A 13,643-nucleotide genomic window follows, 5' to 3' on the forward strand; every position below is an offset into this window, starting at 1 on the left:
ATATATATATACATATGTATATGCATATATATATATACATATGTATATGCATATATATATATACATATGTATATGCATATATATATATACATATGTATATGCATATATATATACATATGTATATGCATATATATATACATATGTATATGCATATATATATACATATGTATATGCATATATATATATACATATGTATATGCATATATATATACATATGTATATGCATATATATATACATATGTATATGCATATATATATATATACATATGTATATGCATATATATATATACATATGTATATGCATATATATATATACATATGTATATGCATATATATATATATATACATATGTATATGCATATATATATATATACATATGTATATGCATATATATATATATATACATATGTATATGCATATATATATACATATGTATATGCATATATATATATATATGTATATGCATATATATATATATATGTATATGCATATATATATATACATATGTATATGCATATATATATATATATATGTATATGCATATATATATATATGTATATGTATATATATGTATATGCATATATATACATATGTATATGCATATATATACATATGTATATGCATATATATATATATACATATGTATATGCATATATATATACATATGTATATGCATATATATATATACATATGTATATGCATATATATATACATATGTATATGCATATATATATATATATACATATGTATATGCATATATATATATACATATGTATATGCATATATATATATATACATATGTATATGCATATATATATATATACATATGTATATGCATATATATATATATACATATGTATATGCATATATATACATATGTATATGCATATATATATATACATATGTATATGCATATATATATATACATATGTATATGCATATATATATACATATGTATATGCATATATATATACATATGTATATGCATATATATATATATACATATGTATATGCATATATATATATACATATGTATATGCATATATATATACATATGTATATGCATATATATATACATATGTATATGCATATATATATATACATATGTATATGCATATATATATATACATATGTATATGCATATATATATATATACATATGTATATGCATATATATATACATATGTATATGCATATATATATATATACATATGTATATGCATATATATATATATACATATGTATATGCATATATATATATATACATATGTATATGCATATATATATATATACATATGTATATGCATATATATATATATACATATGTATATGCATATATATATATATACATATGTATATGCATATATATATATATACATATGTATATGCATATATATATATATACATATGTATATGCATATATATATATATACATATGTATATGCATATATATATATATACATATGTATATGCATATATATATATACATATGTATATGCATATATATATATATATACATATGTATATGCATATATATATATACATATGTATATGCATATATATATATACATATGTATATGCATATATATATATACATATGTATATGCATATATATATATACATATGTATATGCATATATATATATATGTATATGCATATATATATATACATATGTATATGCATATATATATATACATATGTATATGCATATATATATATACATATGTATATGCATATATATATATATACATATGTATATGCATATATATATATATACATATGTATATGCATATATATATATACATATGTATATGCATATATATATATACATATGTATATGCATATATATATATACATATGTATATGTATATATATATATATACATATGTATATGCATATATATATATATATACATATGTATATGCATATATATATATACATATGTATATGCATATATATATACATATGTATATGCATATATATATATATATACATATGTATATGCATATATATATATACATATGTATATGCATATATATATATACATATGTATATGCATATATATATATACATATGTATATGCATATATATATATATACATATGTATATGCATATATATATATACATATGTATATGCATATATATATATATACATATGTATATGCATATATATATATACATATGTATATGCATATATATATATACATATGTATATGCATATATATATATACATATGTATATGCATATATATATATACATATGTATATGCATATATATATATACATATGCATATATATATACATATGTATATGCATATATATATATATATGTATATGCATATATATATATATATACATATGTATATGCATATATATATATATACATATGTATATGCATATATATATATATACATATGTACATGCATATATATATATATACATATGTATATGCATATATATATACATATGTATATGCATATATATATACATATGTATATGCATATATATATACATATGTATATGCATATATATATATACATATTTATATGCATATATATATACATATGTATATGCATATATATATATACATATGTATATGCATATATATATATACATATGTATATGCATATATATATACATATGTATATGCATATATATATACATATGTATATGCATATATATACATATATATACATATGTATATGTATATGCATATATATACATATATATACATATGTATATGTATATGCATATATACACATATATATATATACATATATATATACATATATATATATACATATATATATATACATATATATATATACATATATATATACATATATATATATACATATATATATATATATATACATATATACACATATATATATACATATATACACATATATACACATATATATATACACATATATATCTATACATATATATAACGAAATTCTACTTCCGAAATTAAGTCGTATTGTTAATTAATATACTGATTAAAATTGACGTCAATCGATATGTCACAAGTATTAATAATATATAAGTGTGTAATTATAGTTTTAATATGCACTAAAATAATTTCTAGGATTAACCTTAAAGAAAAAAGAATTAAACTGTAATTTCATTATATAGACTTATTGATTTTTCATTTGTAATTGAAGTGCACATCTGTAGACGCATTGCATCTCATGCTAGTTTCAAACAAATGGATACGTCGACAGCATTTTTGATATGAGAGTGTTTTCAAGTCGTGTTGGGTGAACAAAAACTTGCTTTCTAAATTGATTGCCAGAATTGATGGGACATGATAAGAGAAATGGCTCTAGTTATTTTACTCTAGAAAGAAGAATGTTAATCTAATAATGAAAAAAGATCCTTGTTAATTTTTTCTTCTTCTGAGATCTTCGGATGCAGGAATTATCTACGACTAACGGGAGAATCCCGGCTCTGCCCTGGCGTAAAATACGGTTAAATATATTTTAATTCGTCCAGATTTTATATATATATTATTATAGAGTCGTGATTTCAAAAGTATAAAAACAAGTAAATACTTTTTTTTTGCCAACAGCTAGAATCGAAACCGAAAGCAAAATTGTAGAATTCAAAGCTGGTAACGTTACCACTGACACAACGTGCACGAATATCTGCTGATTAAAAATAAAGATTAATTTACAAAATATATAATTATTTTTCAATATTGACCCATTTTGACCCCTTAAAAACTATTTAAACCGGTAAAAGACTCATAAAAGAACGGTCCGTAAAACATCAAGTCATTCGAGGCCCCTAGCGCCGCTCTGCGACTTCAAGTTTCGGAGAAGATAGTGTAAAAATATGGAGACAGACAGACATACATATAGCCTTTTATATATTAGATGACAAAAGCGTAATGGAATTTATCAAGGCGTGTTGTTGTGCCAACACAGTCTCCAGAAGCTGTCATAAATGGTTTGGCAATTTGCCTGGTCGTAGACCCCAAAACAAACGTCAACTGTTGTGATAATCTAATAAATAGGCACTAAAGCGTTGATGTAAAATATACTTTATAAAGAAATAAGAAATATTTCCGAGCGAATTCATCACCTGTCATTGATGTTGATTATTTTTTGCGCAAAGAGTGACTGAGTTTCTAAAATTAATTATTCCAATTGATAAAATAAACAATTTGACTTTAACTGGCCACAGATATTGCCGGTGATGATAATATCAAGTTAGGCCGCCTTAAGGACTTTGTCTTTAGATTTTATGTTTGGGTTTACACTCTTAGCATTCTCCCTCATGGGTTAATCCCGCAAGGAAGCAGAAGTTTGGAATCATAGTTGCCTTCTCCTACTGGAGCTACCATCTAAAGTTGATGAGCTCCATCTGCGTGAAGTGACTTTTACGGTGCCAATCAACCGCTTTTGTCCCTTTTCTTAGTTAGTATAAATAGTTTCGCCGGGCTTGGTAGCTAAACTATACGAGAAGGCTAGAAACTAGACTTGGTTGTAAGAGGCTATTTCAGACGTACTCCATGAGGGCATTTTTCTAGGAGAAGGGAGCTTGTCCCTACTACCACTCTCGGTCGAGACGAACTTGGACACCTAACGGAAATGACTACCAACAAACTAGAACCCACTATACCATCCACATCCAAATTTCTTAAAAGAAGAAACAAAAATCAAAACAGATTCGACGCCTTCGAATTAATGGATGACGAAAGGTAAATCTTTACTACCCATAAAATCAAAAATAAAAGCAAATACAAAGCCTATTTAAAGTCTTGCAGCCAATGGATGCCGGTGCTCAAAATCCTCGATCGTCCAAATCGAAATGAATCCACCAATGGAAGATAAGAAGTGATAAGGCCAATCGTTGTAAATTGATGCTTCTCACTGCCACCTTCAGCCCAGCAGTTTATAGGGTAACACAAACAAAAACCAAAATACTTTTTTCACATAAAAATATATACATCATATAACAATATGGATAGTTAAATAAATAGAGCCTCAGGTGGTTCATTGATTGTATTTAAAAACCATCACAATTTCAAGCAATCGCAGTATCATTTGTTCAATATACTTATTCCTAAATGATAGACTGAACAAAAAGAGCTGGATGAACTTGTTCAACAAGAATTACCTAAACCTATCATTCTGATATGGAGGACTTCAAGAGTCATCGTGAAATGTGAGACAATAAGGATAACAAACAGAAGAGGGTGAATAAAAGATTTTATTTTATATTAGAATCGATTGTGTTTTGTTTTTGTTTTTTATAAAGGAGTGTTGGGGACTGGAAGGTCTGCATTGTGATATACTACGCCGTCCCCATGTGTATAATGGTGGATGGATGTATTTAATGGTAGAGGAATTGAAAAGGAAAAGTTCGCATAATGATGACGTAAACATACCGTTATATATCAGTGAAAGAAATGCAATTTATTTACATAAATATACATGAAGCGATAGAAGGAATGATAGAAAGAATGAGAGTTCATTGAAAGATGAGTAACGTTACTTGCGGTTGACTGGCTAGTCAGGAACGCGGTGGTAGCTCATGGCCCCACCGGAGCGGTGTTTGCCACATCTTGACTGCTTGAAAGTCCAGCGCAAAAGTGGAAGAAATATGGGGAACAGGAAGTGACGTAGCTAGGTCGCTCTTCTGAGTTAAAGGGCGACAATCGAGTTAGGCTGAGACTTTTCAACTGCCACGGGAGTCAGCATTTTTCAAGGCTCGGGGGCCACTCGAAAATAAGGGTTAATGAGTGTACGGTGGTTAATGGGGCAGTATCGTAGTAATAGTAAGTAACGGAAATGTGGTAAATTGGATTACTTAAGGGGATCGCTTATCAAGAACTTGTTTATGTTGTACTTGAAGACGACCATATTGTAGTCAGCTAAAAAGCAGAACAACGAAAGAGAGTTCCACATGCGTGCAGTTCTAAGAAAGACACTTTGTTCATGAAATCCACGTTTAGATTTGAGCACGGATAAAGAGTGGAAAAATCGATAGTAGATTCAGTTAGACAAGTGTTTTCTGTGAAAGTTTGGCAAGGTAGGACCATGGATTGGATCTCAGACAAGTGCCTGCCATCAAAATAAAGATAGAGAAGAGACAGGCTTACAACGTCTCTTCTATGGGAAAGACGTTGCAGGTAAGAGAAAAGGGCACGCCCTACTAGGCTAGGAAGACTATTTTGAACTCTATATAGATAGGATAGGGTGCTTCTAGCAGCTCCTATCAAGATGTGGCAACAGTACTTTATCCTTGGACGCACTCGATTCTTATACAGGTAGAGAATGCATCGGCATTGAGATACCCACTATTTGTTTTCAGCAGCAATATATCTAATAGATATCTGCATTGAGCAACCAGAAGATATTCCAATCATTATTTTCAAAGTACTTACGTATATTACCAGTACATGATGAAACTTGTAAAAGTGACCACTCCTCTATCCTACGAGAAGATCTGAATCTGGAGGCTGAAAGTAAAACACTTTGATGTAATGTCACAAAGTTTCTAAAATGCGTGTCAAGAAAAGTGACATCAGAAGCAAATATAAACTAGGAGGATATCATATACTTTACAAATTACAATCTCTTAAACTGAAATCTCTTATATTTTCAGAAGAGTTTCCGATGAGTAACTATTCTGTACAAGTCTTAGAGATCAAGAATTTTCGGTGAGTAGCTGTTAGTCCTGTAGTTTATAATTTTGCAGGTAAAGAGCAAAATACCCTTATGTTGACCTGAGAAAAATATATTTTGATGGAGAAATTCTGGTTTCTGATTGGTTGCTAACAATTCTTATCGCCAGTATGTATGTATGTATATATATATATATATATATATATATATATATATATATATATATATATATATATCTTCCCACTTTCAGTGATCATATCCTCGTTTTTTTATAAAAAAATATTGCAACAACATTTTGCAATTGCAGAACAAAATATTCCAAAAATCTCAGCATTTTCTAGTTCAACATGCAATGTAAAGTAGATGTGAGCATCAGACGAGCAACATAGGAAAGCGCAGATGTCCATAAGAAAATAATAGAACCAAGAAACGTAAGGTTATGAAAAAGTCTTAACAATCACGGCAACGATTTGTCAGTAACATTTAACGAGATACTACATCAACATTGTATGGGCCATGATTTTAAAATATCAGGAAAAATATACAAAAACTTTATCAACCCGTTATCCACAAGTGTACCACAGTTATAAAAAAAAAGATATTGCCGAATGCTTTGCAAAAAAATTATCCTCAAACAACCCCCATAAAATATATTCCAAACAATAAAAATGTATGAAGAGAAATACGAAATCGATTTCCACTCAGATAACACAAACTTATAACCAATTAGTCAGATTAAAATAATTACAAGACGATTAAAAATCACATAACATGACTGTTGGTTCCGATGAAATTCAATACGAATTTCTAAAGCAAATCTCCAAAGAACCAAAAACTATTTACTGTACATCGATATCTATAATTGAATGATTGAAAAATCCCAAATGCATTGAAACAAGTTACAAGATTTCATATACCAAAACCTTCCAAAAAGACCCTACATATGCCATAAACTATCGCCTTATTTACTTTCAAGCTATGTATGTAAGACCTTCGAGAAAATGGTGAATAAAATGTCAGTGTGGTAGATAGAAACCAAACATAAAATCTGATCACAGAACACAAGAGAGGCTTCAGATCTAAGAGGACCCTTATTAATTCTATAGTAAAATTAGAAACATACGAGTAGTTATGAGCAGAAAAGAACACGTGGTATATGTGTTAGTTTTTTAATTTTGGTAAAGGCATATGATACGACAGGGAAATGTCTAATAATGAAAAATGTGAATGAAATGAAACTGCGGGGCAGAATGCCAATACTGATAATAGATGTCATGAACACTTCAGGGTGAAATTTGCAGATACCCTTTCAGCTTGGAAAGAACAGGAAATGGGAATACCATAAGGCAGTATACTCTCTGCAACCTTTCTTAATATAAATATTAATAACATAAGTAAAAACATTAATGCAGTACAGTGTGTAGTATATATGTAAAGAATCTAAAAAAAGTCATAGAGCAAAATGCAAGCACACAATAGAAAAGCAAGTGCAACTGTGCCTGATAAAAATGATAAATCAACTACAGATAATGGATTTAGTTTCTTTATTAAAAAAAACATGTACATGCAATTTTGTCCAAAATTGTAAAATACTCAAGTATCCGACACTGAAGCTGGCAAGGATGCAATAACACTGGGAAAACTCATAATTCTGCATATTAAATCTTTAAAGAAAAGTGTAACAATATTTTTTACTAAACTGGGGTAGGCTGGCTGATAAGAACGCTTTTGAAACTATACTGAACTTTATAAGGATTGAAACTGGAGTATTGTTTATGAATTTAGAAGGAAATCATACATTAAAGAGTTAAACACTATTCACCACTGAGAACGTTTACAATACGAGCATTTGCCAGATCGAGAATCTATACATATGTTAGATATTGGCAGGCAATCCCGTGAGGAAAAAACAGTCAATGGATTACACATACGCAAATGGATTTAATGTGAAGAATTTGGGACTTTCCACAATTGTTTAGACAATGCATAATTTGACCCAGAAATATGAGAAGATATCGGTCAAATGTTGAAACAATATACATAAGAAATATCAAACATTCCAATAGCAAAATAATGTTTTTTTATAAATAAAATCGTTACAGAAAGTTAATCAGTCAGTCGGTCAGAGAGAGCCAGGCTTCATCACCATTTCTTCACCGCCTGATGCCCGACGAAACCACGCACCTCACCCCGTGCACCTTTCACAAACGTTAAAACCAGAGTAATACTATGATATCAAAATTTGATTTGTTGGTGTGAAGTAAAAGCAGTGTATTTTTTTAAGATTTTGTTGTGATTTTTACTTCGCTGTCAGTGTGTGTATATATTTGTACCAACGACAAAAGTAGATGCTAACATTATATAAATAAAAATATAGACTGAACATTTTCAACAACCAGACACGGTAAATACGTAACACATGGAGGCGCACTAACCATCACTTTTAATGAGAAAAAATATTGGCATTACACTATTGTATCCAATTAACATCAAGTCTTTTAATTTCCACATACAAAAATGTATTTTAACAATATCCAAACCAAAAAAACACATAGAAAATCGACTACGAACAAAACTAGTTAAAGATGAACCGAAAGTAGATATAAGTATAGTTCATAAATCCGTTAACCTGAAACATCACCTTTGGTAAGCAAAACAATCAACAACATTATTTGATTTAATCAAATTCTCAAAAGAAAAAAACTATCAAATTAAGTAAAGAAATATAGAAAGAGTTCCAAAGTGTTTAAGGCAAATATCAAAATTATATGGAAATATTTAAATAATTCATGTGAAAAATATAGATTGATGGATCCAAAATTTGAAACAAAATAGCATGTGCAACAATACGCAACAAAACATATTCTACAATAAAACACTAGCCATTGCACTAGAATTGTATATAATTTAAAACAGTGAAAAATATGTAATATAATTAAAACTCAATATTAACTACACGAGAAAAGAGCAAAGCAAACAAGTCTTTGATAGCCAAAATCTTGAATAACGTCGACGTAATTACCAAAGAATAAAGAAATAATCTGTTAAGTACGCAGCTATGTTGATACAAAATCACAGGGCTGATCCGCCAGTAAAAGCAAGTATTACAATAGGAACCACCAACATAGAAAAACTCCTTTACAAACTTATGTGCAACAATTAACAAATAACAAAAGGAAAAATAATGGCAAGGATCCTGGGATTTTTGCACTACAAATAAAATACATGCAATAAAGGAACAAATTGGAGGAAGTAATGGCAATTATTATTTAGCTAAAAAGCTATCGATAATTTTAACCAATCTTTATCTGTGACTAACCCTTAACGTACATTCCATGAACAAAGCTTATTTCTCAGAACTGCACACCTGAGGAACTCTCTTCCGTTTCCCTGCTTTCTAGCTGACTACGATATGGTCGTCTTCAAGTCCAATGTAAACAAGTTCTTGATGAGCCCCTCAAGTAATCCAATTTACCAAATTTACACTTCTTACGATTACTATGACATTGTCCCTTTGATTTCTGTACACTCTTTAACCCTTATCGTCAAGTTGCTTCTTGGCCTTGATAAGTGGTGATTCCTTTGTAAAAAAATTGATACTGTCAAGACTCGGTGTGGGCCGCATGAGCATCACTCATTCTCATCTATTTAGGAAAGGAAACAGCGCCAACCTGTACACAATGCCAAGAATCCCATACGATATGCCATATGTTGACAATTTGTTCATACTAAAAACGATCTCGACTAAATTACTACAAAAAGAGAAACCTAAATGAAATATTCCTCTGATTATAATCTTTAAGAATACTTGAATATACAGGGTGACCCAAAGAAAACGGGGCCCAACTATAATTAGGCCCCGTTTCTTAGTGTTTTGTTCGAATTAAATGAAACTTTGGTCATAACTAGTTTATTATATTCAAAACATCACATCAAAACACTAGTGTCTTTGGCCTTTTTTCCGTTCTACAGCATATGTTCTAGATGGCCTCCGTTTAGCTTTTGTTTTTTTGGGGGTCACCCAGCATTAGAGAAAAAAAAACTTGTCCATATAATTATATCTAGGATATATCTAGGATATTACCAATACTAAAAACCACGTACCTCTATAAATCTGCCTACTTCAAGACGCAAAAATACTGCAAAATTCCTATCCAAAGCAATCGCAAGGACCAGCAGCGCAGTAGTTAGAGTACATGGGAAAATCAATTGTAAAAATAACCTTTTTCTGAAGGTTGAAGCTTCAGTTCTCAGTGTGGGTGACTGAAAAATATAATTGCGAATTGCTTAGGACCTCTATTTATTCATGGCTGACGTTAAGTCAATAAAGGGTTCCGTTAGAAAATCCATCCAAATTTCCAAGTTCCACAAAAACACTCCGAATTCGACAAGATCTACCTGAAGAAGTTCGCAGGTTACATCGACTGAAACGTTGTGAAAATGACACCCAAGATGCTAACAGTATTCCGAAGAATTCAAATAATACAATTGTGAACAGTAATTAAAAAAACCCGAATTATATAAGCATAGAAAACAATTGATACTCATATATATAAACGAGAAAGTTTTATTCAAGGGAGATACTAATATTCGTACAAGAGATATCAAAATAGCTGACGTAGTGTTGAGCAAAGGATGAGGATTTGAATCTGTCCAGCTTTTTTATCAATAAATAATAGAATAAAAAAGGGAAGAAAATCCCAAAAGTGAACGCCCGTCTGGAAAGTTAACGTTGTTTGACAGCCACGCTAGACTGGCAAATCATATTTCATTCTGATAGAAGGTTTGCATTTCCGCTTTAAGCGATCTGCTTCTCCGTATATTTAATCCTGTACAATACAAAAAATCAGTCCATAAAGAATAAAAATAGAATTTACGTATTTGGCAATATCCGGAACTTTCCAACAGTAACAATTCATGCCTCCTTATAATAATGGACAGTGTGTGTGTGTGTGTGTGTGTGTGTGTAACACAAAATGGAAATATATTATAAGGAAGCGCATAATCCTAAAAGTATTTTTAATGCAAATTTGATTTTTACATTATATCTCGGTTAGAAGTTGACTTCATTTTGGATATTATCGGTACAACGTTCCGGCCGATTGTATATTTCCGAGTTTTGTACATAAGGATTAAAAAGCTTCTAATGCCTGATGGTGTAACGGATAAAGTTTTCGGTAAACTCGAGTTGTGACATTCTTCTGGGTGTTAACACTTACTTGTACTCAAAATACAATTGCGAATTTCAACCCGGCCGTGGCTGTCGGAAAGAGCACAAGGCACCCCTGTTAATTAAAAGATTCTCGAATTCAACAGATACACCTGATAAAGGTCGGACGTTACATCGGCTGAAACGTTTTGAAAATAACATTCGAGATAAGCATAGTAATCCGAATAATACAAATAATAAGTTTTGGCCGATGTAACCTCTGACATTCTTCAGAGGCGTTTTTGTCGGAAATTTTATTTAAATTGAATCTAAAAATGAGCTTGGATTTATTTTATAGTATGGATATTTTGTTGCACTTATTGAAAAATTTAGTTGAAACTTATATATCTTTATCTCTAAATAATACATATATGTAGAGAGAGAGGGGGTCTGTAATATGTGTATGTATGTATGTATGTATATATATATATATATATATATATATATATATATATATTAGTTATCAACATACAGTACTGTTCGGCTGTATACCAGTTCATCAGTGTTTCTAAACGAGCAACTACCTCAAGCCAGGATTGAAACTCGACCGCCTAGTTGCCAGTAAGCACTTCTAACCGTAATGCTACTTAGTTGCTGCTGAGATGAGGTTGGGAAATGACAATGTTTAAACATTGTCCAAACGCCTAAGCTCTATTTGTTTGCACAGAGCTTGACTTTTTACGTTGATGGCAGTTTATTTTGCTCCTCAATATCCTCAACCAAAGGGATAGGGAGCATTTATAGTCATCCATATACAGTACTGTCTTGCTGTACTACAGCTCATCAGTCAGGCTAGATTAGCAACTACTTCAAGCCAGGATTGAAAATCGACCACCTTGGCGGCAGTCAGATCTTCTCATCGTTTTGGCTGCTGCTGAGATGGGTATGCGAAAGTTCAATGTTATAGAAAGAGAAAGAGAGAGAGAGAGAGATCTTGAATGTATATATTTAGAGAGAGAGAGAGATTTTGTATGTACGTATGTATGTATGTATGTATGTATGTATGTATGTATGTCATCAATATAGTCATATACATCTATTTCTTGAATGTTTACTTAACAGACCACTCTGAAGTTTGCGGTCTCTCCGTACGAGAGTTTGTGGGAGGCACTGATTTGAGGACATTTTTCACCCAGAGAACTACCTGATCAAATATTGAAAAGATAAGCGTGCATTTATTTAAGCTATGTCCGAAGTTGGGAGCTAGTGTTGCCATCAATTAATAAAGTGCAACTTTAAGTAACAAATAAGATGTCGTTGGCAATGATAACTCATAAAATTATAAATAATGACAAAATCAAAAACTGGCAGGCCGGCACACAGGATTGAAAAAAAAAGACTTTCAACACTTTTAAATAACCTGAAATTGATTCTATTGAACTTGCTAAACACAATAATGTTCTGTAAAACTAAAGGCAAAATTAATACTTTTTCTATACAAAACAATCAAACTAAGCACCAAGAATTGCACTTAACAGGTATTTCTACTCAGTGTTGCAGTGAGAATAATTGCTATTAAGTTATTAAATTTGAAACTTGCTGTGGTTATTTAATTTGAAACTTGCTGTGGTTATTTAATTTGAAACTTGCTGTGGTTATTAAATTTGAAACTTGCTGTGGTTATTAAATTTGGAACTCAATGTCGGTATTAACTTTGGAACTCGATAAGTAATTATATTTGGAGCTCACTATAGTTATTTAATTTTCAAATCACTTTAGTTATTAAATTTGAACCCCGCAATAGTTAATAAATTTGGAACTCAATTCAGTTAATAAATTTGGAACTCAATTTATTTAA

Source organism: Euprymna scolopes, chromosome 2, assembly GCF_053919585.1.
Source record: "Euprymna scolopes isolate OS-2025 chromosome 2, ASM5391958v1, whole genome shotgun sequence".
In the NCBI taxonomy this organism is placed as follows: domain Eukaryota; kingdom Metazoa; phylum Mollusca; class Cephalopoda; order Sepiida; family Sepiolidae; genus Euprymna; species Euprymna scolopes.